Below are 23,350 nucleotides of genomic sequence, written 5' to 3' on the forward strand. Positions count from 1 at the left end.
GGTGCAGCCCTGGCTCTGGTGCTGCCCAAGGTGGATCCATGGAGGAGATGCTTTCAATCAATCCCTGCTTTATTCTGTAGCTCTGTCCAGCCCCTGCTCTAGGGCAGCCTGCACAAGGCACTGGTGACTGTCTTAAGTTGGAAATGGAGGTGTGTATTCTATTGCCATCTGTCACAGCTGGGGCAGTTCTCTGCTGTTCATGGGGCAGTTTTTTCTTTATCTCTCCCACAGCCAATCCTCCCTCCAGGAGATCTCTGCTGTTAATGGGCCATTCATTATTAATTATCTTTGGTTAATGGCCACTGAGCGTCCCTGCATGGCTGATCCAATCCCAGCATCCCATGGGGAGATGCTCCGCCCAGGGGAGGAGCCAAGCATTCCTGCCTGGATCCAATCTGAGCTTTGGGACACCCCAGCAGCCTTTGCCCCCTGCATTGCCAGAGGAGCAGCTTTCTGCTGCCCTGCACTGCCAGAGGGAGCCCAGGCCCATCTGCAGCAGCCCTGGAGCTGCAGAGGAAAACTCCCCCCTTGTGCAGGATCCCTGCTGCAGCAGAGCCACAGCTGGCACTGCAGGAGGGCTGAGCCCCCATGGATGGGGCTGGGACACCCCCTGACACACAGGGGCAGGGACTGCTCTGGCTCTGGCAGTGGTTTGCTTCTTTTCGTACTATTGCATTTGTATTTTTAATTTTCCTAGGAAATAACTGTTATTCCTACTTCCATATCTTTGCCTGAGAGCCCCTTAATTTCAAATTTGCAATAATTCAGAGGGAGGGGGTTTACATTTTCAATTTCAAGGGAGGCTCCGGCCTTCCTTAGCAGACACCTGTCCTTCCAAACCAAGACAGTGACCCAGGGGAGCTGGGGCTGGAGCCATGATTCCTGAGGGCTGGAAAGGAGGAAAACACCCTGGCTGAGCCCAGGGTTGGAATTACAGATCAGATTTTGAGGCCGCTGTGGCTCAGAAGTCTCTTTGTTGCCTGGTTTCCTCTCGGGCAAGGTGTCCAGTAGTAAAGCACCTTTTATAGTTGTGGTGAATTATTTTACTCCCTGATATTGTATAAAGAAAAGTATTTTTGAGGCAGAAACACTTTAGAACTGCCCAAAAAAACTGAACAACTTGCTGGAGCCTGTGCAAGAAATGCAGCCCCAGCCTTCTCCTGCTTAATTTGAGTGCAGTGGGCAGCTCCATCACACAGTTCTACCTGCACAAAACCTCCCCTGTGCTCAGATAAAGCAGAGCGTACAGGTCTGGAAAGTTTGTTTGGGGTTTTTGGTGGGTTTTTTTTGTTGTTGTTGGTTTTTTTTTTTTTTTGGTTTGGTTTTGGTTTGGTTTTTTTTTGTTTTTGTTTTTGTTTTTTTTTTTAAAGTCTATGGGAAGCACTTTCTTTGTGGAGAGGCACCCAAGAAGAATTACTCTGTCACATGTAATGACCCCCACACCACTGAAAAATGGCAAAGAACCATTCGCCATTTATCATCAATAATCATCAATTATGCAAAAATAAGAAAATCTGCAATACTTATTCCATCCAGCTCATGCCCAGAGCCATTTCCTAAGCCTGCAGGCAGCATCAATTCCCTGCCCTCCTGTGAGCAGGATTTGCAGCACATGCTAGGATGCACTCCATCAAAAACATCCCAGCTGGAACCAATCAGGCTGGACCAAAGGCTGGGTTCTGTCCCAGCAGGGATTTCAGGCTTGTTCAGTGCTCCCTGAAAGTTTTGTAGCTCTGAATCAGAGAAGGGAAAATGAACCTTAAAAAAAAAAAAAAGAAATCAATCTTTTTGGAGGTTAAACAAAACTTTAGAAAAACTTCATATGGGAGTACCAATTTAGAAACATTTTGCTGCAGCTGAAATTAAAAAGTTTAAATGTATGATTTAATTTCAAATGAGCTAACTGTTTCAAAACAGCTTTTTCTCTTTATTCACACTAAAGTACATTTTTAAATTAGAATCATCTTACAAGTCAAGAAGACAAGGGCCTTGTCTATTTTGATGTAATTTAAAAAAGGTTTCAGCATGAGTCACCTAACAAAGCAGAACATTTCAAGCTCTTTATCAAAAAACATCAATTATTAAATATTGTTTTTTTCTATTGTTTTCAATAAAAAAAATCACAATTTCAATTCCAATAAGAGCAAAAGGTACTCCTATTATTCCAAGTACCTGCTGACAAACTAATTCTAATTTGTAAAAGAAACTGCTCTGCTAATTAAGATACAAATTTTCACTGGTGATTGCAACACAGTATTCAAAGAATACTCCTAACATTTTTATTTTAAGTACTTTTTAAAAGCTGATTTTCTTATTTTAGAGTTTCAAATGTAAAACATAACTTCCAGCCAACTCAATATTCCTTTAAAATAATAGATTTCTCACCAAGATTTCTTTTTTCAGGTTATATTTAGACCATTAGCTGAAAATTTATGGTATGCACTGGCTTACAGAGCATCCTGCCCGCCCCAATTCAAGAAGGGCAAAGTCGTTAATTTGTGAGCAGAGCTGTACTTCCATAAATCCTTTTGTGGCTGTAGGGATAACAGGACACCTGAGAAATCATGTTGAATCACAAAATTTGCTTCCTTTTCTATTGCTAGGAAAGAAAGTGCTGCATTTATTCAAAGGAACTATTGAAAACTAACAAACAAACAAACAAAAAAAAAAACACCAATCAAAACTGGTCTGGAGCTTGGCATTTCTATTCTTTATAATTTCAAACACATTCATAATTAATAGTTTGCCTTCCTGAAGAAATTTGCTGTCAGACGAAATTTTTGGGCGTTTGCATTTCAAACCCAGAGCACCTTCTCTAAGTGGGGACAACCCAAGTTCTACCTGCCCAGATGCACCATTTTTGTGTTTAATTCATTCCAGGCAAAAAAAAATAATTGCAATCAATACCTGGAATTCCTTCACGTAGCAGCTTGGAGGTGCTTCCAGGAGGGATGTGCAGACAAACCCTGAGTGTGCAGCCCAGGATGGAGCTCCCTGAGCTGCTGCGGCGCGGCTGCAGGCGGCAGCATCGGAGCGGCTTTGCAGCGCAGCATCCTCTGCTCTTCCCCAGCATCCCCGCGCTCCAGGCAGCGCTGGGAGATGAGCAGCAGCAGGCAGAGCTCCCCCTGAAACAGCAGAGCCCTTCTGGCATGGGTGTTTTTGGGGTCAGCCACACAAATTGAGGCACACTGAGCGGGTAGGGCGGCACTGAAGCTGATGGGGCCCTTCAGGCTCCTGCTGATCACAGCTCTGGCCTGGGACTGACTCACCATCCCTCTCATTTTCTCGAAGCAATTGTTCCAACATTTTCTTAGTATTTTGGCCCGATTTTAACTCAGTTGGAATGTGAATGCACTCAAAGTCACATCCTGCTAGCTCCCTGATCCGGGTCCTTGCTTTCTGGATCAGTTCTGCTACCAGCTCCTGGGGCATTGTCGTTCTCTTGGACCCTTGGTGACTGAGGAAAACCCATTCTATGATCAAGAGAGGGTCCCTCTGGTCCTGGCCCTTTTTAGGTCTTTCCTTTGCCTTAGGTGTTTGTTTTTCCTCCCGCTGGAAAATGATTCCATGGAGGTGTGGCAGCTGATCTGAGATGATAAATTTGAATGGCAGGGCAGGCTGACATCGGTTGGCCTGTCTTGTGGACACTGCCATCAGAACTTCTTCTAGAGCTTTCTGTGCCTCTGGGGTAATAGCCCTAGGAGAACCTGGGTCCTCTCCCCCTTTCAATAAATTGAAAAGAGGGGCAAGGGCTTCATTAGTCAGACCCAGCCAAGGCGAGAGTGAGGTTTCAATTTAGACAGAGTTCTGCAGCAGAGTCACTTTGATAGATCCAAAAAGAACCTGAACTGTTAAACCATCAGCATTGGTACTCTTAAACTGAAGGAACTGTTCAGCTTAAGGGTGACAATGTTCACCCTGTTCAGGAACTGACAGATCCAAAAAGAACCCGAACTGTTAAACTATCACCATTGTCACCCTTAAGCTGCAGGTGTGTGCGCCCGCAGAACATCCCTGCAGCAACAGCTCAGGCACCTGAAACCTCCTGCTGATTTTTTTGGAAGGGACAGGCCTCTCAGAAGGGATCCCATAAATACCAGCAGGAATTTGATTGCTCAGCCCCCAGTTTTCAAGCTGCTCCTTTGGGTATTTTGTCTTCCCTGAGCTGCTCCTGCTGGCATGAAGGGATTGTGGTGGAGCAATTGGGAGCTGGGTGACAGAAGTGCAGGAAAGCCAGAGCAAGGCACAGTGTCAGCAGAACAAACTTTGCTTGTGATACAACAAAAGCTGATCCCCCTTCCCTCCCCTCAAATCCAATAAGACCAGAATGCTACAAAGGCAAGAACTAGTTGCTATGACTACTATAAATTAACATCAACACTTTCTCCTTAACACTTTCCCCCTTCAAATTCTAGTTTCTGATCATAGGAGCATTAATCTAAATTTTTATGTCATGGTACCAATTTAAAACATATGTAGGATTGTTCAGGCATTTCAATAATTCATTAAAAGAATATAGAAACATTGAATTGTGGAAAAGGCCTCTCAGATCATCAGGTGTTGCTCTGGTCACAATTAGTTTTTACACCCCACCATGCATTGTAGCAGGGTCGTAGGATTTAGCAGGGAGAATATATTTGTAAAGAATTGTCAGCAATTTCTTTTCCCACATTTTTGCCTGGCAGGGAGTGGGTTGGATCAGGCATTGTTCTCTGGTATTTAGATTATGCAATAGGTCTTTACACCTTTCTTATTCACTAGGTATTTCTTCAGTGTAATAATGACATTATTACACTGTAACATCAATACAAGAATCAATATAACAATATCTGAAAACCTCCGCAGAAAAGGACCCTTCCCTGTAGAAAACAGGACTGACAAAGTGAATTGGTCATACTTTCTTCCCAAAACAGGGTTAAGGTTATGCATGTTTGGAATCCTGTTAGTAAATTGCATTATGTTATCTCTGTTTGGTACAGTGAAATTGCAAATTAACCCCCTTTAAAAGTGGGTCAGCTCCCATCACCTAAAAGATCAGCACTGTGTGATCAATCTTAATATGGTTATCAAGCAATCTGCAGAAAAGTGCTTGCCAGGCACTGCACTCTGACTCCCTGCCCAGGGCTCCTGCCCTGTGATTAATGGTTCTGCTATTCCCCGTTTCAGCCCTGAGAAGTTACACCTGTCCCCCACTTAGGCTGGCTTTGTCTGGAACTCATGGAAGGACTAAAAACCACCAAAAGCCAAGAGAAAAAGATAAAAAGAGGAGAAATGTTCTCAGTACTTACAGGAAAGTACTGGAAGTTCACATTTCAGACACACTCTCTGACTTTCATATCCTTCCAGTGCCTCCAGTGTAACACTTTCCAGATATGCACAATACTTTTACATGTACAACTCTGGATTTATTTTACTCTTTATCATTATCTATTATATTATTATCCAATTTGCCAAAACAACAAAAATTCATTGTCTAAAGATCTGACTGAGTTAGACTGCAGACATCCAAGTACTGGCTGGTAAATCTGTTTAATGCATGAACAGTGGATATTTGAGTGATACTACTTATTTAAACCATGGATTTTTGCTCCCTGATATTTTCTGGGGAGGTTTCTGGCTGAATCCTTGCTGATTTACTGCCATATGTGAGCCATCTCTTTTGAGTGCTGCAGCTCCTCTTGACACACAAGACCAGCAGCAGGCTCCCAGCTGCTCAACATCTCACTCTGCCCTTTCAGTGGGGCTTAAACACGACAGTGGCTTCATTTTGGATTAAATGCAGCTGTGAATGTTGTTAGTGATCAACATAATTATGAAACAGTTCCTTCAGCTCGTGGTTTCACATCATGAAATGCCGGGTGGATGAAAAGGCCTAATGGCCTTGACACCTCCTTGTTTTTGGCTGGCTGCCAGTGCACCCCACCTGGCACAGCATTTCTGGGGGCTAAACTGGGTTCTGGGCACCACTCTGGCTTAAAATGGAAGGAAAATTGAGGGGGCTGCACGTGACTGCCCTGGAGCAGAGACAAACTGGGGCAGCACCAATAGTCCTGAACTGATATTGCCACAGAACACCTTGCTGTGGCTTCAACAGCACCTGGCAGCACCCATCATGCAGAGGAAGAATCATAAAAATGCAAAACATAATTTCCATACAGAATATAAAAGATAGAAATACATAAAGCTTCCATATAAAATAGAACTTCCACAATAACAAAAACCCAGAGCTTGGTGATGAAGAGTGCAAGGACAGGAACAGGGAGGAGTTTTTACTTCATAATTAAATTCTGAGCCATTATATTGTTATGTACAGCTGCAATTTGTTTTATTTTCCTGACAGAGATTATTTCCTGATAGTTTTTTCCCCAAACAGCTCCCTGGCTGGTGGTGCCATGTGCTGGCATTTTACAGCCATAGCCACAACAGAGGGCAGAAGAGCCTACACATTCCTTGTCCTCCAAAAAGCCCTTTTAGAATAAAGAACGTGGTGGTTCAGCACTAGAAAAATATTTCCGCCAAAATCTTACCAGGAAAAATAATGGCTGAGTGGTCTCAAGGTAATTTTGGTGTTTTGTCAGGCCTCACTTGGGTGAATTCTCATCTCCATGAAGTCTATAGAAGGCAAAGTGCTTGGTGTCTTCAGCAAGATTTCACTAAGGGGAAATAAAGACAATTTCTTGTGCTTTCTTTGCTCTTTCAGAAACTCTTCAGGGTCCTCTCTTATTGTTTTGGGTTTCAAGATTTAAAGAAATGTTAATCAATCTCCCTGGAAGCCTTATAAAACTGAGTGTATGTCTGGCTGCAAAATAAACCCAGCAGAAAATGTCTAAAAACAAAACATTCACGTGGCTGATACTTAACTTTTCAACAATTTCATAATTCCTTATCTCTCCAAATTATACATTTCCAGCAGCCAAGAGATGACTAAAATGATTTAACTGAATTTCACAACTTTGCAGATAATAACTGAGAACAGCAGGCAAAATTGCAGCACAAAAAACCCCCAAAAATTTTTCCTCCCCTCCTCAACAGGACTTTATCTCAGCAGCTTGCCACACAAAATAAACAAACCTTCCCAGTACAAAAAAAAAAAAACCAAAAAACCAGCATGAATCTCATGATTTTTAAATTAAGGCATGTGAGGGGTTTGTTCTCTTATCTATCTCTTATCTTATCCTGCAGGATTGATTCACAGGAATTTGGAGGTAAAAGATGTGGGAGAGGTTTTAGAGTGACTGCTGTGAGCCAGAGAGAAGTTTGACAAGAGGATCCATGTCTACCCCTGAAAGCATTTCCTACTGAGGTCATTGACATAGAAACCAAGAAAGAAGAAGGATAAAGAAGAGAAACACACTACTTCTATCATTTATAAATATAAATAAGAAAATATATATTAATTAGCAAATATTCTAATACATTTATAAAATATATTTAAGAGAATATATATATTTTTATATATTATTATATTATATTATATTATATTATATTATATTATATTATAGCAATCTGTGTTAGTCTGGTATATTAAGGCATGTATTAATGAATGAATATGATGAATTTGGAGTGCAGCAACAACAGTTTCAGTTTGGGTGTCCATCAAAATAGTATTTTTGGACACAGATTCAAAGCACTAAAAACCTTAAAAAAAAGATATGAATGAATGAATACCTGCAGAACAAATGCTGAAAGGGCAAATTCAATACTATAGCAACACAGAAATTTCATCATTTCACATTTCAACAAAACAGTTCAGAAACTCCATCCATTTCAAACAAGTTTGGAGCCCACCACCTGATGAGATTAAAGCCTCCCTTCTTTTTATGTGAGACTCAGGAGTTTCATAAGAATGAATAAAAAGCATTCATGCTATAATAAAAACAGGTTTGAAGCCTTCTGAAAATGGAGAGTTGCTTTGTATTTTGTCATCTCAGCTGGGACAGAAACATGCAGAGGTGCAGCCCTGTGATGGTGCTCACAGGGATCTTAGGGTGAGGGAAGAGACATAGATCTGACTTTATGTTAGGCTTGATTCATTATTTTATGGTATATATTACATTAAAACTATACGAAAAAATGGAAGAAAAAGTTTCTCAGAAGGCTGGCTAAGCTAAGAATAGAAAGGAATGAATCAACAAAGGTTTGTGGGTCGAACAGAGAGAGAGCCAGCTCTGCTGTGAATGGCCATTAATTCCAAACATCCACATGAGCCAGTCACAGATCCACCTGTTGCATCCCACAGCAGCAGATAATCAATATTTACATTTTGTCCCTGAGGCCTCTCAGCTTCTCAGGAAGAAAAACTCCTAAGGAAAGGATTTTTAATGAAAAGATGTCTGCGACACAGCCCCACCTTTCCCCTGCCATGAGAACCAAGCAAGGTCTTTGGGAGCACTGCAGGCTGTGCTGGCAGAAGGGAGGAGGCAGGAAATCCAGGGAGGAATCACATGGAGCAGGCACAGCTTCCAAGCTGCTCTCCCAGGACTGAGGAAAAAGGGCTGGGATGGCAGGTTCCAGATGGAGGAGGGAGAAGCTTCCATGGGGTGGCTCAGTGAAGACCAAGACTCCCTCTCCACAGCCCTCTGCTGAGCCCAGGATTTGAGCCATCTGTGCTGGAACCCCACAGCAATCATCTAATATTTTACTTGGCCATAAAGTTGGAAACAAACAGCAAAAAAAAAGGATGAAGTGTAACAAATGCCAAAGATGTGAGAAAATAAATTTAAATGGCTGGGGAAAACAGAGTAAGTGCATAATAAATATCATTTTAATATCTCCTTGCACCAGTGATTTGACAGGCAAAACCAAGGATGACTCAGATATTTTTCAAAAATTTTGAAAAACGAGGATGTTACTCACAAATCACTTGATTTTATTTTTCTAGAGATCCTTTGGTTTTCTGTTATGTTGTGCACATGCTTGATACAGGGATGGCTTTATTTCACACAGGAGCACAGCAAAGTGCAGACCCCTCCCATGCTCTGCTTCTATACCATGACCAGTTTTGGTGGCTACAAAAAGAGTTTTCATAATTTGTATGTAATTTGGAATTTAATTTATAGTCACTAATTTTTTTTTTGCAGGGAGAAGGGTTATTTCTTTAACATTTTTCCAAGAGAAGGTAGGCCAGGAGATCTTATTGCTCTTCTATATTCCCAACCTCCTCCCACCCCAGGACCTCTCATTGTCAGTGTTGGACACTTGATTTTTTTTGTGGCCTTGGATTTATTTTTCTTGTTTATTTTGTTTTTGTTGGTAGCTTGTTTTTGTTTGACAGTTTATAGACTCCTTAACTTTAACATCCTAATGAGGTAAAAGCAAGTTTTGGCCTCTTGGCAAAACTTCACTGACTCCAGTGTGGAATACCAGCAAAGATCAACCTGTTCTACACCATTCTTTAAAAAAATAAAAATAAAATATCACAAAACTTTTATATAAGTTCACAGGGGTGCAGTAAATCCAAGGTATTGGATCCCACAAAAACCAAGGTGAGTTTTAAGGTCCCTTCTAATCCAGGTCATTCTATGGTCCTACTAAGAGTTAGAGAATTGATATTTTACATCCATTTCTGTCTTTGGCCAGCTCTGCTCAGTCTATGTTTTGACCCAGTATATTTTGTAAACATGTTAAATTGTGAGCAAACACGAAGGGTTTAAATGGTCCAATCCTGCAAAATCAGCTCTTCCAAGGAAAATGGGAAGAGGAAAGAAGAAGGAAGGCCTGGAGAGGTGAGAGCCTGAGGAAGGAGGTGGTGGAGATGTTCTGCTTTAACAAAAATTCAACGTTTCAGGCCACCCACTCCCTGGCTCTGACCTCCCCTCTCTGACATCAACCTACATCTGTGACAGGATATATTTTTAGGCAGTCCTAGAATGATATCATGCAATAGCCAAACCCCTGTAAATATGGTTTGTGTCATCACCAATGAAACAAAATTAGATTTTATACCAGACAAGAGCTTTTAACCCAGCTAGTGACGTGATCAGAGAAGAAAGGAGAGGATAAATCTTGAGCTCTTCTAATGCAACACAAGTTTAAGTAGAAATCTTGAGTGCCTTAAAAGCAGAACCACAACTTACACTTTACTAGGAAAAAGGTGGAGAATTATTTTCACAAAACAATATCAGTATGGAGACAATAAAATATTGAAAAAACATAATGGGGAAGAACTGAAGGAATAGTTCATAGTTCTACCACAAAAAAGGCAGGTAAGTTATTCTTCTGGTGTCTTAAATCCTAGAAAAAAATTGATTCCATCCATTTTTCTCCTGGCATATATCAAGTAGCAGTGGGCTCATCTACTTCAGTTTCCATGCCTTATAGCAAAATTTTCTCCTCTTGCAAAGAATTCAGCCACTGGGAGGGCAGGGGAAGATAAGGGAAAGATTATGCTGAGAGAATATATGAAGTTATTATTATTATTATTATTATTATTATTATTATTATTATTATTATTATTATTATTATTATTATTATTATTATTATATACTGTTATATAATATTATAATATTATATGGTAATATTATAATGTTATACTATAATATAAATATTATATATAATAGTGAAATATTTTAGTATTATATAATATATAATATTATACTATTATATGGTAATAATATAATATTGCATATTATATTATTATTATTTTATTATATATATTTCTATCTATTATATATATTTATAGTATTTATAATAGATCATATTATATTATGCTAAAGGGAATATACAAAGTTATTCTATTATTATTCATAATATTATATAATATAATATTTTAATATTATATAGTATGTAATATTACAATATTATATATTATGTAATATTATGATATCACATTGTATATTGTATTATTATTATTTTATTAGATATATTCCTATCTATTATATATATTTATATTATTTATAATATATTATATTATATATATAATATATATTTATATTATTTATAATATATCGTATTATATTATGCTAAAGGGAATATACAAAGTTATTCTATTATTATTATTTCATAATGTTATATAATATTATAATATTTTAATATTATGTATAATATAATATTATAATATTATAATATTATTATATTATTATACTATAATAAAATATTGTATATTATATTAATCTTATTATATAAAATAATAAAGATTTTATTTATAAAATCTTTCTTTTCTAAAATAAAATAAAGATTTTATTTTCATGTCCATATAAGAGCATAAAACAAGCACCGGAAAATAACACAATCTGAACCACAGCTGCTTTATGTCCATCCTGGTGCTGTTTCTCCTGTGAGAGCGGTGCTGATGCATTCCTCATCTGCTCTGCAGATCATTTTAATTAAAGCATTAATAGATTTCAGACTCTCAAACCAGAGCACCTACACCCAGCCTCTGTCAAAGTCTCTATCCTCACACACACACATGCTCCCACATGCTTTGTTCAGCCTCTCACTGAATTAATCAAACACCACTCCTGATGTCCTTGAGGGTGCTCCTGTGTGGCCACAGCCACACCGCTGAGCCCAGCTGGGCCTTGTCCCCCTGTCCCCAGTGCAGCTCACATTCGTCCCCTGCTGCCACCAGCCACCACCTCCTCTGTGCCACCAGCAGGAGATGCAGCTGCAGGGCTGAGGCAGGGAGCTGCCAGCTTTGGTGGAATAGTGGCAGAAATTTCACCTTTGCCCAATCCGGAAAAGTGGAATTTGTAGCTACCAAAAAGTAGCCAGCTACTCTGTTTTGTTCCCTTGGATGTTGTTCCAAGGAAGTTGTGTTTTCTCTCTAACCCTGAAATGTGTCTTGCAGGGCTGCAGGAAAACATGCTCAGATGATTAATTTCATATTTTTTAAGTACACGGGAATCCTCACATTCTACAAACTTCCCCCATTTCCAGCACAATTGGATTTTGGTGGGTGATTCATGCAACAGTAGCTTCAGCTCAACCCCTTTGAGTGAATCCATCATTTTGGGCAGGATCATAAGCCGTGGTGCCTCTGAAAACCTAAATTACATACTTGAGTGAAACACTCATCTGTTATGTGCATGTTTTCCATCCAAATAACTTCACCTAATAACTCATGAAAGCCTTTAGCAGAGGAAAATGATGAGATTAAACATGATGCTTTTGGATTCACTGCTCTCTTCCATCTCAGAAGAACAGTATTAGCTAAAGCCATTCATTTTGTCTAAAGGGATCTCTATAATGCTTCATTGCTAAACAATTTCATTAAATTCTCCCTCCCTGGGAGAAATGAGGTGCAATTTAAAGCAGCCAGGGATTTTAGCTGCCCTTATCACTACAGGGGTGCAGCAAATCCATATTTATTCAGTCTAACATCTGTGAGGTGATCTGTGAGCTGCAGGGCCTCCCAGGATGTGACTCACGAGGCTGAACTCATGAAGAACAAGGTGCTGTCCCCTCCCCACTGCCATTTGTCACAGCGTTGGCAAAATGCTGGCACCAGGCAATAATTACAGCTGCATAAACGAAAAACCACTGCAAACCAAGAGGCCCGTGTCACCACCCAGTCTCAAGGCCCATAACATGGTTTGCTCTTTTACAGACACTGGTTTCAGAAGGCTGGAGAAGAGATGAGGCAGCTTTCATCACACCAAGCAAATGAGGGAATACTTTTCCTGCCAAACTGAGAAGGCGGAGGTGGGAATCTCTCTGCTGTGGTAGGAACATCCAGAATTCTGGCATTACCAACGTTTTCACAGGTTGGTTTGCTTTGAAAAAGCAGGTTGTAATGTTGTGGAAGGAAGGTTCAGGAAGACAGTGCAGACAGCATTGAATATTTATATTTAACATAGAAGTTAGAAGACAGTGAAGACAGCGTTAAATATTGTGACTTCCATAGACAATATAGGAGTAGACAAGTAAAAAAAATCATGGTGTGCTGTGCATACATCAGAAATTCAATCATACTTGACTGTGAAGACACTGCATCCTTCAGCTCTTTATGAGCAGCAGGAAACAGTGTGTTTTAGAAATAAAATATTTGTTGGAAACCCAAATGTCTGCCTTTCATAGGGTGGGTTCAACACACACAGGGGTTGGCTTATGGGTGCCAAGGGCAGGATTGCACAAACCAGAGGCACTTTTGGAGCCACAGACAGTTCACATTCCCCTCGTAGCACCCAGTCACTCATCCAATGTTCAAATATTCTCATACCATTGCTGCAGGACCTCTTTTGGGGTTTGATTTGGGTTTTTTTCCTTTTTTTTCCTTCTCTGTAAATCAAATGCATGGGGTTTTATCTGCTTCCTGTTTGAAGTGCACAGAAAGTTTTCATGCTGCCCGCACGAATGTTTCCATACTGAATATTTAAATACAGAAGCGTTATCCACATCAGTCATTACAGCAAACCATGCCCTCGTGAGGATGCACAGCGCTTCAGAACCCAGCAAACAAGGTTTCAGCCAAGTTTTATAAAGGATGGAAATGCCACACCAGAACAAAACATAGTTTTATTGCAATGAGTGCCCTTGGCAGCAGGATTTAGCCAAATCCTGTATCGGTCAGGGCTGCCCCAAGGAGAGCACCTACATCTTCAGCAGCACCCTGGCTGAAACAACCCTCTGCCATCCACCCATGGACAAAGGGCTCTTGGATTTGAAATGCAAAGTGGCTGCACCACTGAGCTTGAACGACCCCAGAAAGCTTTTGAAGGTGCTAAAGATAAATAATTCCAAACAGGGATTAGCAATGGGAGCTTCTGTGTGTTTCTCAGTAGCTGAATACAGCTGGCAAAAAGTAGGTTTGGGGGAGGGGGATTATCTCTGAAATAACAGAATAAGGAAGGCTTTAGAAAAGCTGAAGACACAATGACTGAAAAAGATACTGAAAATAACAGAGTTCAAGGAAAGGGGAACAACAAGAGAGGAACTGTGCATTTGCACACACATTTTCTTTTTTGAAACCCTCAATCTGGGGAGAAAAAAGCTATTCTCAAGAAACAGTGTTCACCACTGCCCTGCTCTGATTTTTAGGATGCTGGCTGGGGGTCAGCATGAAGCAGGGCACTGTGACACCCAGAGCTCCAGCCAGAGGACATTCCCACTGCAACTCACTGGAATCCATTTTCAGGTTTCATGCAACGTGTGCAATATGTTATGATACAATTTTCTCTCTGGAACATGATTTGGCACAGCTCTCCTGTCTTTATTATCTGTCTAGGATCACTCTCTCTTTCCTCATACCCGTCATCTTGCAGAATGAGTTTCAGAATCAAATTCTGCTCTCAATAAGGGTGCATTATCACTGGACAGAACAGAGATGCTGTTTGAGGATACAAGAGAGGCTCATACTCTTGTTGCACAAGCTCCTTCCCATCCGTGCCCTTCGATCAGAAAAGTAAAAGAACTTTTCTTATCCAGGTGCTCCTCAGCTGCTGACAACTGGACAAAAATTGAGCAGCAAACCTATTTCCCAGATCCCATATGGGATCCCAGATGCCATATCCTGAACCTGTCCCTGAGGTCTGACACTGCTAACCCACACCTCTGTCACAAGGATGAGCCCCCAAAACACAGGGGACCTCAAAGGTTCCCAGTCCTACATCAGGGAATAAAGGCCACACAAAGCTCTTTCACTCAGCAGCACTTTCTCTCTGGCTTCTGAAAGCTTTCAGACCCAAATTCACCCTCCCCCCAGCAGGCACCACAAGTTACCTACCTTGGAAGGCAGAGCTGTGTGAGCTGGGGAGCCCAGGGCTGTCCAGGTATGACACAGATCCCGTTTGGAAATCAGCTCATCCCCATTCTGAAATCCCCAGGTGTAGCTGAAGCAGCCCTGGAATGAGGAATGTTCTTCCAAAGGTCACAGAGCCACCAGAGATGTCCCTTTGCACCAGCCTCTGTGCCTGCATCCCTGTGCCCAGCTCCTCGCTGGATCTCATTCCTGCTCTCCTCGTTTTTAACCTCTTCTTGCCTTTGGCCATTTTCTACTTCATTCCGTGACCCATTCCCCACGGTTTCTGCCTCCAGCTGAAGGGTGGAAGCACCCCTAAAACACCAGGATCTTGCACTGTAAATCAGGACAACCTGTTCTTCTCTCTTCCAAGTTGTGTGGTGTATTTTCCTGTAGCAGATTTAGTTACAGACACAAAATTGTTACACATGTCTAGTGTAATACACTAATGAAACTCCTGTCTCCTTTGGCAATGTCCCTTCCATCCAGTCTTCCTGCTTTTCTTCCAACTCTGTGTTCCCTCTAGGTGGAGGAAAGAAACAGTTTTGAGGATTGCTTTTCCTCCTAGAGAAATCCAGGTTCCACCTGCATATTGTTTCTGTCATTTTTTGACAGTTATTTAAGATAACAAAATTTATATCAGTCAAAGTTTAACAAAAATTCAAACTTTCTTTTGTGAAAGAATCCCATATAAATGGAAACCTATCATGTAAATCTTCAGGATTTTTGCAATCTTCAGGAAATCTGCAGTAGGATTCCCACATTTAAAACACTGAATATTTTCGGAAGGGGAGAAGGCTTTCCTCTCCTTGATCAAAATTCACAGAAATTGTTGAACCTACAGAAAAGAAGCACAGAGCCACTAAAACACTTCATTATTCCTTCTGAGCACTGTTCAAATACCAGTATTTACCTCTGAGGCTGTAACAAAATTGCATGTTTCTGCCCTGGCAGGAGGAGCCTTCCAGAGTCAATATTCATATTGCTGTGGGGAAACACATTTAATCTCCATGTAAGCTCTCTGTAATTTTATTATTATTATTTATAAGACAATATGATGGGCAAATAGCAGCAGCTCCATCCATGTGCAGGAAGCTGCTTTCAGAGAGCAGCAATTTGGAAATCATTTACTTTTGGAAATGAAGGTGAGAACAGAAGAGCATCCCATTGTATTTGGGTTGCCCTCAGAGAAAGGAAGGAATGATGAATCTGACTCCATGTTCTCAGAAGGCTAATTTGTTACTTTATGATACTATATTAAATTAAGGAATACTATACTAAACAGAAAGGATACTTACAGAAGGTTACAAAGATAATAATGAAAACTCTTGGCTCTCTCCAGAATCCTGATACAGCTTGGCCCCAATTGGCCAATAAGTGAAAACAACTCACAGCAGAATCCAATGAAACAATCACCTGTCAACAACGTTTATATTTTCCTCAAATTTCTCTGTTAAACAATCTCCAAACACATTCCATATGAGCACAACAGAGGAGAAGCAAAGGAGATAATCATTGTTTTCCTTTTTCTCTGAGGCTTCTCAGCTTCCCAGGAGAAAATCCTGGGCCAAGGGATTTTTAGAGGATGTGAATGCACAGCATCCCACTGCGCTGGGCAGATCTGCAGAGCCCCTGGGCATCACCCCCTGAACCTCTGCCCTGGGTTCCACACCAGCCTTTGGGCTTGGCACCAAGTTGTGCCTTCTCTCCAGTTCACTAAAACCAGCATTTTTAGAGAATTAAATATTATCTCCAAACAAGGATGGGAGGGGTTTTAATTTGGGCACTGCACTAACACAGAGTTGGAAGGAAAGGCACTTTCCAGAGGAGTACAATTACCTAGACCAGCAAACCTGGGAAAGGGTGGTGTCACCCAATTCATTCACACAAATGTACAGAGGTGAACTGTGCTAATGGTTTTACAGACTTCTTGAGAGAAAACACTGATTTATTGGCTATTCCTAATGGTGATATCATATTAATCATATCCTTTTCCTCTAATTAAAGGTTTTATATTGCAATAAAACTGTAATCACAAGAAAAAAGGAAAAAAAAAGGATAGAAAATTAAGGCCGGCCTGCTTGGTATGTACAAGAAGATAAGCACTCATTATATCAATTTTATATAGTGGGAGTTATTAATTTGGCAATTCAATTGCTCAGGAGATGTGTCGTTAATAATAAGATGATTATATTGAAACAAATACTCTCACTTGAGGAGTTAGACAATGAAACAGCCCTAAAGTGTAAAAACAGAATTATAATGTTTATATTTTCCTCAAATTTCTGTGTTAAAGTCAGTGCATGGACTAAATTTTGGTAGCAATATCTTCCTCTATAACTGTATCACATGTGCCTGTCTTCCCTTTTTATTATTACTGCTAAAACCACACTATAAAAAGGACAGAGGAGGAATAAAGCTGGAAAATTTGATGAAGTACAAATTATATATTTTTGCTTTCCATATCTTATCCTCTTTAAAATTAAGCTCTCCCATTAAACTAGCAGTGCCCTGCCACTGCACTGCTTTAGAATAATAAAAATATGCAAAGGAGCCATATCTGCTTAATTATCCCAATTTCCAAAAAGCGACCATGCTGAATTTAAAGAGCAGTAAAACTTCAGTACACTCGGTCCCCGTGCTTAGATGGATGTGGGATTTTTTCCTGCTGTGCTATCTCTGTTTTGGAGACTCTTCTTTCTGTTCAGATGTGACAAAAATTAAAATTTAGGAAGCCCCACAGCTTCAGTGAACTTTCTAAATCTGCCAGGTGGTGTAATAAAATAAAGAACCTGTCCTAAAATCACTTAGGTTGGAAAAGACGCTCAAATCCAAGTCAAACCATAAATCTGACCCATCCCATCTGAGCCTTCCTTGCTCCTGGATCCTTTGACAAGAGAAAAATGCCCCCCAAGTTTTGATATCCCAGAGTTTTATTCTCTACTGATACAGCAAGGGAACAGGAAATACTCTTTTAAATTCCAGGTTAAAATGAAAGAAAACTTAAACAGTTGGCTTTCCTCACATAACACAAGGGATTATTAAAAAAAATCCCTAATGAAGAAGCTGGAAGAGCAGTGCCCTGGGAAAAAGGCAACAATTGGATGTGAAAGTTCGAGAAAGAAAGATCTCAATACAGGTGCAGTTTCATGGCTCTGTCCTTAAAATGTTACAGGAACCCTGAGAAGTTATCTGCTGGACAGAACAATTCATTCTTCTAGCCCAAGACCATTATTTAAATTCACTGTGTTATTCAATTACCATGTGGCAGGCAACTGAAGACATAGTGTAATAAAAATTAAAATAAAAAGGGGGGTTTCCCATGAAAATTCAAAAGAGAATATCAGAACAAATGTCAAAAACCATTATATTTTAAATTATCGATATGTTTTGTAATATTATAACCTTAATCTAGCTAAGATTTGAAAAAAACTAACATCAAATACATTTATGAGCCTTTACAATCACTTATGGAATAGGGACATATTCATCCAGTTTCCAAAAACAAAACTTCAAGGAAAACCACTTTAAGAGCAAAACTCGTGGATTCTTGACTTAATTCAGCCCATGCCTGGGCTGGGATAAGGGCAAAAAGAAGGAGACCCTCCAGTAAAATAACAACATTGCTATAAAGTAGGAAACATCTTTTTTTGGGTTCTTTGCTCTTTTTATGAATAAATTTAGCAAAACCTGAAGAGCTCAGCAGAAATTACAATCCTGTGTGAACAAAAAGGATTTGGGCTGCACCTCCAGACTTTTGTCTAAGTACCCAAGACTTGGGTACTTTGAAATTACACAGGATTGTAATTTCTGCTGAGCTCTTCAGGTTTTGCTAAATTTATTCATAAAAAGAGTTAAGAACCCAAAAAAAGATGTTTCCTACTTTATAGCAATGTTGTTATTTTACTGGAGGGTCTCCTTCTTTTTGCCCTTATCCCAGCCCAGGCATGGGCTGAATTAAGTCAAGAATCCACGAGTTTTGCTCTTAAAGTGGTTTTCCTTGAAGTTTTGTTTTTGGAAACTGGATGAATATGTCCCTATTTCATTTAAAAAAAAAAAAAATGAAGCAGTTTCTGAAGGCTGGAAGAGCAGAGGGAAACCTGTGTGCTGAGCAATCCCTGAGACAAAGGAAGCTAAACTCAGACCACTTCAATATCCTGAAAGGTTTCAGCAAAGGTTACACAGGATTTCAAATACAGAAAGTAAATAGGCCAAGAACTGGCATTATTGCTGGCATTTCTAGCATTTACTAATTTGGGTGTGCAAACACTGGGAAATCTCTGCATAGTTTCACTATTTAAATCCATTGATGGAAGGTGAATTGACATTTTTGGTCAGTCAATTTACTTTTTGTTCAGAAATAAGATTTATTCAAATTCTGCTAAGAGCTGCAAGGGAAAAAATGGAGGAAGAACAGATTATTTGTGATTCTGTCTTCTGTTGAAGATGGGTGATATTTTTTCTTACTCTGTCAAAGAAAAGAGAAGAAGATAATGCTTTGAGCACACAGCAGTGACACAGTGCTGAGGTTCTTTTTCTAGTTCTTTTTCATTTGTTTTTTTTTGGGGATGTTTGTTTTTGGCTTTTTGCTTTTGTTTGGTTTTTTTGGTTTTTTTTTTTTTGGTTGGTTGGTTTGATCTTTTTGGGGTTTTGTTCAATTTTTGGATTTTTTTAGGCATTTTATTTGTTTGCTTCTCTTGTTTTAGGTTTTGGTTTTTGAGGATTTTTTTTTTTGTTTGGGGCCTTGAAGAGGTCACCATTGTGGTGTAGTTCAGATATTCTTCATTCCCTTCATTTGGGATCTTAATTAGGACACCCAAATACAAGAGAACTCATGGAATAAGAGCTCCAAAACCCCAAAATACATTTGTTTGTTTCAATATTTGTAAAGGCAATAGTTCACAATACATGAAAAAAAAGTGGAACCAAAATTCCCTTGATGCTAAGGAAAAACAGGCAATGTTCTACTCATTTATTTAAAAACAAACAAACGTAAAAAAATCCCAACAAAAATTCTGCCAAAACCTATTACTTATACAGAATAAGAGCAAATTTTGTGAGGTTTGGGGATCAGCTGTGTCAGTAATGCAGAGTTCATTGTCTTTCCAGCTCATAGTTTAAAAATGTCAATTTTTATGATTTTCTTTGATCTCTGTAGATTGTCCCTCTTTCTGTCAGAGCATACTGGAAATTTTGCTGATGAGATAATTGCAGAATTAATAAATTCAACATGAAACTTGATTAAAAACTGCCCAGTGGGTTTCAAGAGCAGAAGCACAAGAAATACTCAATTGTCTTGCTGGAATTAATCTAATTTGAGGGGGAATACTTTGTATAAAGACTGTATCAACTGGACTCAGGAAATTCTGTTAGTTTCATGCAAGGAAATTTCATTTTAAGGAACCCATGAGAGTCTGGGCTGGAGGAAAAGCCCAAAAGAGACAGGGAATCTGGAAAAATATAATTTTCAGGCTTTTTGTTACCACCCAGATCACCATATTTGCTGTTTATATCACTTTTGTTCAAATCTTGGCTTAATTAAGGTTATACATTTTATAAAATGCATCGATAATTTAAAATATCATGGTTTTTTTACATTGGTTATAAGATCTGATATTCTCTTTCAAATTCTCATGTGCATTTTCAGGGCATGGAAGAGATGGTGCACTTTTTCTTCTGGAAAGAAACAAAACAAAAAAAATCTAAAAATTGAAGTAATCCCCAACACTTTCAGTTCTAATTTGTGAGACTATCATGGCACAAAGTGGATCATAAATCACCACCCAGAAGTTCCTTTTCACTCAAGATGCCTCTTCTGAAGGGTTCTTTCCTTCAGATTAAAGATCTGGATCTTTAAATTGCCCTGATTATGAACTGCCATATGTTGGGGAAGATGAAACAGGAAAGCCTTATAAATACGATTGCCTGGCAAAAGATTTTGAGACTATGGAAACTATAAGCAAGATTGAAATGAAAGCTTTGAGATACCTTAGTTACTGAACAACTGGAAAACAATGGTGTGGCCGGCTGAATCCCCTTTTGGTGAAACAACTCCCTCTGCTTGCAGACAGGCCCAAGGGTCAGAGCAGACCCTGCAGCTTGGCAGAAGGGGTCCAATGAGGAGTTTTTAGGGTTTAAAATGTAACACAGTAATGGAATGATTCTTATAGGCTGTATGTAAATGCTGTAGGATTTGTATCTTGTACTAGATTGGTTAGTGAGAATCAGAATATTCAACACAGAAGATGATTTATGGTACTGTAATGGGAACTTCGCACTCTTAGCTCTTGCCTTTTATTCGCTTACGCTTTTGCTCTCTTACCCTTTTACGCTCTTTCCCTCTGATTCTCTCTACCCCTTTCTTCTCTGGGCCCTGCTCTGAGCTGTGTTTGGCAGCTCCCAGCCGGGCCCTGCACCCAGGCCCTTGGCAATAAACCCCAAATCCCAGCAGGGCCCTGCACCCAGGCCCTGTGCAATAAACCCCAAATCCCAGCAGGGCCCTGCACCCGGGCCCTTTACAATAAACCCCAAATCCCAGCAGAGCCCTGCACCCAGGCCCTGTGCAATAAACCCCAAATCCCAGCAGAGCCCTGCACCCGGGCCCTTTGCAATAAACCCCAAATCCCAGCAGAGCCCTGCACCCAGGCCCTTTGCAATAAACCCCAAATCCCAGCAGGGCCCTGCACCCGGGCCCTTGGCAATAAACCCCAAGATCCAGCAGGGCCCTGCACCCAGGCCCTTGGCAATAAACCCCAAATCCCAGCAGGGCCCTGCACCTGGGCCCTTGGCAATAAACCCAAATTTCCAAGCCCTGGCTTCAGAGATCTCTCATCTCTGTCCATCCCAACCGTGCTACCCCCCAAAGCTCCTACAGCCAGACAGCTCAGGGCACCGAGCACACTAAAGTTCATCAGCACAGCCCCAAACCCTGCAGGGGACTGAAGGATGGGACAAAGGCCCTGCACCTTTGTCACAGGGGTGGCTGCCACCAAAACCAGACCAGGCAGCACCCATTTTCCCTCCCTTCAGCTAAAAGAGCATTTGACTTTGTTCACTTTCAGCTTTAAATCACACAACCTCTTCTTTTGCAAGGGGAGCTCATCCTGTGTGCTCTCTGCAAGCTGTATTTTGTTAGGCAGGTCTGACAACAAAGACAAGAAATCCATCTTTCTTCAAAGAGCATTTTTTGAAAAATTATGAGAGGCTGTTTCTGCTCCTGTCCCTGTCCCCTTCTGCTGGCTCTTTAGCAACAGGAATGCAGGCAGGGATCATCCTGGGAACAGTCTGACTGCTGCAAGCCTGCTCTGTGTGTTTATATAAAAAATACAAATTAGTATGTGATTCTTCTGTATGTAATGGAAGCAAATTGCCTGGAAGAAATCCTGCAGCTACCCACTTTACAATTTACTTAAGACAAACATTCATTTCCACTCAGGAACAACATAGTGATTTTTTTGACAAAGGTGAGTGTGGAACTGTTGAAGTCTGTGCAAGAAAAAGCTGGTACCAAGGAAAACAAAAACCCATTTACAGAAGGAACCCTTATTTTACAGCTATATAAATTATGGAGTCTGGGGTGAACTGTTGTAATGCTTTTGACATCACTGTAACAATTGAAGAAGCCCTCTTTTATTAAAGAAAGAACCAAACTCATTTTAGTCCCTGAAACAAAATTAAAATACTTCTCCAAGCAAAGTTTCCTTTGAACAAAAAGGAGAACAAAGATTCTGTTTCTGCCAGGAGAGGCCTTCAGACACATCAGCCAGGCACAGACAGCAGAGGGGAGGCAGAGCAAGGATTAAGGATGTCCTGGTGAGTTTGCTTCCAGATCCCAGCAGGAAAAGCACAGCACAGTCAGGACATTGTGTGTGCACATCCACAAAACCTTGTACAGCCAGTTTTTGATCAACTAAGTTCACTCTGAGCTTAGAACATTTGAGCCACACATACAACACTAAGAAGAAAATCAGCAAAAAAATGTATATTTTAAAAAACAACCAAAAAACCACAAAACAAACTAACAAACCCTAAAACCCTAAAAAAACCCCAGTCAAGCTCATTTCATATTTTCACATATGACTCTCCTACTAATAAATACATTTTAAAGGGACAGTTAGAGTAAATATTACCAACTTTCATCTCTCTACGTGCTGAATCATGTACTCCATTTTTTTACATTTCATTTTAGTGCAATTCTATTAGGGAAAATTGATAAACACCCTTTATTATGCAGAAACAAATAGGAAGAGGAATTACAGTTTGCTGTCACATTAGCAACCATCTGAGCACAAGCACACTAGAAAAACTCATTTCCATTAGATCCTAAACCCATCTCCTCCTGTCTCCTGCTCCCAGCAATGGGAAAAACGTTCAGGCTGTGCTATTTTCTCCAGCACAGCCTGCCAGCCTTGCCTGAGCAACAAGGAAAAGAAAAATGACACAACTGTGCTTCCTCTGCCCTGACAAGTGACATCTTTTGTTTAAAATGCTGCAGAATATTATCCCCAGCGTTTAACAACCCCTGATTTTTACATTTCACACACCTAACTTCCCACACATGCACCTGGAGCAGGATCCCAAATAAATGTGAGCTGCGAGTTGTTAAAACAGGACCTAATTTTTGAGTGAAGGTCGTTATTCTCCTTACAGGCTGTGTTTCAGCTGGAGACACAA

General features: G+C 40.2%; 1 long non-coding RNA gene across 2 annotated transcripts in view; it reads right to left on the reverse strand.

The window, feature by feature from the left end:
- Positions 1 to 1,486: 1,486 nt before the first annotated feature.
- LOC141729432 (uncharacterized) overlaps positions 1,487 to 23,350 on the reverse strand; it is a 46,968-nt gene continuing 25,104 nt past the window's right edge. For both annotated transcript variants that reach the window (XR_012580927.1, XR_012580926.1), the window contains 3 exons: positions 14,663 to 14,779; positions 2,908 to 3,125; positions 1,487 to 1,758 (listed from right to left, as the gene is read on the reverse strand). This is a non-coding gene — a long non-coding RNA (uncharacterized LOC141729432). The remainder of the gene's footprint in view (positions 1,759 to 2,907; positions 3,126 to 14,662; positions 14,780 to 23,350) is intronic.

The sequence above is a fragment of the Zonotrichia albicollis genome, chromosome 6, assembly GCF_047830755.1.
Source record: "Zonotrichia albicollis isolate bZonAlb1 chromosome 6, bZonAlb1.hap1, whole genome shotgun sequence".
Classification (NCBI taxonomy): domain Eukaryota; kingdom Metazoa; phylum Chordata; class Aves; order Passeriformes; family Passerellidae; genus Zonotrichia; species Zonotrichia albicollis.